Source organism: Typopeltis vanoorti, chromosome 11 (assembly GCF_054136105.1).
Source record: "Typopeltis vanoorti isolate ZY-2024b chromosome 11, IOZ_Tvanoo_1.0, whole genome shotgun sequence".
In the NCBI taxonomy this organism is placed as follows: Eukaryota; Metazoa; Arthropoda; class Arachnida; order Uropygi; family Thelyphonidae; genus Typopeltis; species Typopeltis vanoorti.
In genome coordinates, this window is record NC_143559.1 from 134,443,369 (window position 1) to 134,448,963 (window position 5,595).

Below are 5,595 nucleotides of genomic sequence, written 5' to 3' on the forward strand. Positions count from 1 at the left end.
ATTTTCCCATGTCACAATTCCAGCCTATTCAAATCATTCTTCAAGTACTGCATATCATCAGCATTCTTGATCACCTACCTATCTTTGAATCATCATCAAATAGCTGTATGTTACTTATCAAATCTTTCTCAGTATCATTAATGTACAGATTGAATAACAGTGGACTAAGCACAGATCCTTGTGGTTTACCACTGATTACCTTAAATCTTGTAGACTCACTTCCTCTGTTATACCACTTTTTGATATATGTCAGTCAGCCATCCTCTTATCCACGATAATATTCTATAATCCGAATCCATATTCTCCAATTTATGCAACACTCTTCCATGCTGTATTCTGTCAAAAGTCTTAACAAAATCCAAAGATATCGTGGTTTATACATTCCCCCTTTTGTAGTTCAATCGTAATTATTATATAATATGAACAAGTTGCTAAAACATGAATTTCCCTTCAGAAGCCTATACTGTTACTTCCAAAGTAGAGACTTGCTGTGAACCCATATCTGAATGTGAGCCCTGACCAATTTTTCCAAAATCTTCACCACCACCACTCCTGAGATACTGATTAATCAGTAGTCGAATATATCGATCTTTGCACCACCATTATGCCATGGGATTACCAGACAATCTGTGGAATGTTCCCTGTTCCAAGACCCAAATTCTATAGCTTTGTTGAAGTAATAGCCAGTTCAGTGGAACACATTTAGCACTCGTGCTGATATCCCATCTGTTTCTACTGCTGAATTATTATTTAGTTTGCGCAACAGCTCTAATACCTGCTATTCATACACCTGAGTTCTTCATTCAGTGAAGAGGATATCACGAAATCAGCTTTTTCTTTGTGCGTTGTAACAGTGATGTCATCTGGATGACAGAGATGCATTTATAGGCTAACGGACGTTGCATCCAATGGCTTTTACGAGTGACTAGAAGGCACTTTTATTTGGACAACAAGAGAGAATATTGTAGTATTGGTTTTTCTGAAGTTGGATTTGGTTTGCTAATAGCTGTTTTGCAATCATTGTGTACGTCATGATAAGATTAGTATGAAGATGGAGTTTCTTGATTAAAGCCACAGGGAATTCTGAACTAGGGAACTCCAGATACTAAGCAGTGTTTGGGAAATTCAGAGAAAAGAGCAAAATTAATAGAAATAGTCATTACATGATGAATTTTTGTTCAGGAAATGGAATAGTTATTACTAAAACACATTCGAAGTTGTTTACAAATTCATATGAAGAGAAGATACAAAAAAAGAAAAATCTCGATGGGTCTGTTATTGGAGATAGACTGAAAAACAACACATGTTATTTTTCAGTCTGGTTCATAACAAAAGTCGATACATAGGATATTTGAAATAGAAATTAATGACCATTATTGTTGAGCATGATAACAGTGACCTTTATATTGAAAACATAAATATGTACAAAAGTTTTATAAACTTTCCGAGTTGAACTATAGACTGAAATGGCGATTGGTTGGTAAGTTCAAGGGAGATTTCTGTTTCCTTTTTTGGAAGGAGTTCAGGGCCGTACTAATGCACAAGCGCACGAGACTCTTGTGAAAAAGAGTATCGTTCTGAATAGGTTGAAAATGTGGCTGATTTCCCACATTGGCAAAAGTACCAGTAATATATAATAGATAGTACAGATGATGCAGGAATCATATGATGATCCGATTCCTGTGGACCTTAGCAGACTACTAACTTCCTTATATTTTCTCCAAATAATAGAGTAATCTGGAGAGCTGGCCTAAGACTACCATTTAAAACTACATCCAATGAAGAGACACAAGTACCACCACTAGTAAGCTACAACTCTAATACATTCGTTTTTTCTGAAATAATGTCGGTCTCTGGTGGATTTTGTTGTGTTTTTGGGACAACAAACCCAACTTTCTGAGGAAAGCCTTCTTGCCTGTGACAGAGATCGACTAACTCGAAATATCTAAAAGGCTTGGAAAACGTTCTACTCGGCGACCGTATTCACTTTTAATGTTTTTTCCGTAGCCCAGTGAATGCATACGCCACTTCCACTAAACAATCTATATAGTGATGGCGATTGGTTTATATATATATATGTTAAAGATACCAAGCTATTTTAAACCTGGTTTTACTCCATATCCCAAGTAAGCAAACAGACGAATAAGTCAAGTTTGCGCCTGCACGTAATGCAAGTCTAGTCAGGTATACCTGCAGGGTCAGCTAGACTTGCATTACGTGCAGGCGCAAACTTGACTTATTCGTCTGTTTGCTTACTTGGGAAATGGAGTAAAACCAGGTTTAAAATAGCTTGGTATCTTTAACATTTATTATACCCAAAATAAAATACTTTCTACACACACATATATATATATATATACATATGACAGAATGATCATTAACTCGGTTAACATACATAGTTTTATGAAAAATTGAATGACTAGAACCGAGATTTAAGTAAAAAGGTTTTAATATAAAAACACTACTAGTTTCGGCCTGTAACAGCCTTCTTCAGGTGACATTATAAAAGAAAGAAAAAAAACACTAAACATTGAAGGTTAAAAGACTATGAACAACATAGACAGTCTCTATACATAATTAGCATGAAAACGTTGTAATTGTATTTGAAGCTATTCTTTCGTTTGTTGCATTGTTGGGAGAGTGCGTGCTTGCTGCATCACGTGAACGCCAGTACATGATTACAGCTGAATGACTATCTGGGAGGTTGGCTCAAGTTGTTATTTAGATGAACAGAATTGACGATGATTTCTCTAGATTCCACGATTTTTCTCTCTATTTCGTCACTTCAACGGAAGATGTTAGTAGATTTTTCCTAGCAGACTTTGTGACTTTGGTTTTTATCATTAGGATTAGCCGAGAAAAGGATATGACTTGATAATGCACTTGCTCGCTGTCTCTTGTAAGTAATGTCCCTCATGTGTTCTTCCATACGCAATTCGACAGATTTGTCTGTCTGCCCGAAATAAGGAATATCGCAGTCACATAATATTTTATATACACCAGGGTATTTGAGTTGATGATGACAAGGTTTTGGGTGGCTAATTAAGAAACGGATCTTTGGAAGTGGAGTGAACAATGTTCTGATATTGTATTTTCTTAGAACTTTTGCTAATTTATGTGAAACAGTACTTATGTAAGGAATAGATATAATGCCTTTGAATCTATTTGTTTCTTCTGAGCGATGTCTAGGAGGATTAAGAAGGAATTTTTCAATGATTTTCTTGGAATATCCATTAACTTCGAAAGAAGTTTTCAGATGGTTTATTTCTGTAAGAAGTTCATTTGGGTCATCAAGAAGAGAACGGACTCTATGTCCCAATGTGGAAATTATTCCAAGCTTATGAGGAGGGAAGTGATGATAGGACTGACTGTGCAGATATCTGTTGGTATGTGTGGGCTTTCTATATATCGATATTTTGAGTTTACCAGAAGTGCGAGTCAGTTTGACATCAAGAAAAGGCAAGGAATAATCCGTTTCAATCTCGGCAGTAAACTTAATACTTTGATGTCGGCTATTGAGATGTTCGAGGAAAACCATAAGGGATTCATGTCCATGGCTCCAAACAATGAAGACATCATCCACATAACGTTTACAAACTTTAAGTGTTAAAATAAAGGAAGAGATATCCTTGGTTTCAAAATCCTCTAAGTACATATTTGCGAGTACAGGGGATAAAGGATTACCCATAGCCAGTCCATGATTTTGTTTGTATACATTATCTTGAAATTTGAAGTAAACGGACCCGATGCAATGTGTAAGCAAGGCTAACATTTGAAGAAGGCTGTTACAGGCCGAAACTATTAGTGTTTTTATAATTAAAACCTTTTTACTTAAATCTCGGTTCTAGTTATTCAATTTTTCATAATATATATATATATATATATATACGTGTGTGTGTGTGTGTGTGTGTGTGTGTGTGTGTGTGTGTGTGTGTGTGTGTGTGTGTGTGTGTGTGTGTGTGTGTGTGTGTGTGTGTGACCAGTAAGAACGTAAGAAATGCAGCTGGCTAGAAATATAGAAGAAAATAGAGTCAGTCATGTAAAAAGTGAAAAATAGGGATTCAGTTGGAATTAATAATAAAATGCTAAAATATGGAGAAAAAAGAAATCACAGAAAAAAATGAGAAATTTAATTTTGGAGTCTGTGTAGTTCAGTGGATGTGGCGTTTACACTCCACGGTGCCTTTGTTTCGAATTTAGTTGTCGACTAGAGGAAATTTTTCAGTCTTTTTTCGACCGTTTCCCGCGTTAAACGATCTCTGGCACGGGCAAGCGGGTTTTTTCTCCTGGTAACTCGGGTTATTCGTCCCGTAAACTCAAGAAAATCGATGTAGAACCCATATTATTCAGGCATTAAATATATTGTGTTAGGGCTTGGGACCACGAGATCGCGGCATTTGTTGAGCCGTCTCTCTTCACTGCGTGCCGCTTAATTAGTGATAGCCTTTGGTCAGCTATATGATTGGGTACCAGTGGAGATTGAACTGCCCACTCAGTCTCCAAAAAGTTAGATAGGGCTAAACGGCCTCGCCTACTCCCTATACGGGAATAAAAAGTCATTAGCTGATTTAAAAATAAAAAATAAAAATAAACTTATTTTACATAAAAGACAGGTCTCAAACGAATAGAGGACGAAAATTAGAATACAGTATTTAAAGACGAATATAAATTAACCTCATAACAATCAAGGAATAAATTTATTGCGTACTTCCTTAAGACCATATACTGCATTGAAAGACGTCAATGGACACCATATTGTGAGCAATAAACAGCCATGGCACACACCTTAATAAGATATAGGACCACCTTTCCACAAACGTACTATAGCTATCAATAGGAATTAATTCTTGATCATTCTTCCTGTAAGCATGTCCTGGATTGTTGTCGAACGGATATCCATTGACTTCACTCGACGCTCAGTTAATCCCACAGATGTTCAAATATGGTTGAGATCAGGACTGTGGAGGCCATTCAATCGTGGTGACGTTCATGTCCATAAACCACAGAGTTACAGAAGCAGTTTTATAACATGGAGCATTGTCATGTTGGAAGGGACAATGGTCGGTTTCGTAGAAAATCCACAAGGTAGGAAGCATTGCATTGCCCAGAATGTTCAGACATCTTTCGGAGTTCATGTTTGTGTCACCACCAAGAGGTCTGAGGCCATACCAGGAAAAACAGGACCATACTCTAAACTGCTACCTCCGAATTTCATAGTTGGTGTTACGCTTTCTAGTTAGAGACATTTACTTGGCATCTGCCACACCCACAACCGTCCATCTGCTTGATAGAGGGTGTACTGTGATTTGTCGCTCCATACCACAGCTTTCCAAGCTTCCACGTCCCACCGAACAGGCGCTTTGCACCACTGAAGACGACGCATGTTAGTTCGGGAAACGTATGCCTTGCATATTGCCGTCCTACTATGGAAAGTCTTATTATGAGCCTCGGTTCTGAATGTTTTTCTGCAGATTCGTATTCCAATCGATGTGCAGAACTCCGCACTGAACAGTCGGCCGACGAATGATGGTTTTTCATATTATCCTTCATAGCGCTCTGTGGTCATGTTCGGTGAGTGTGTTAGGTCATCCACTG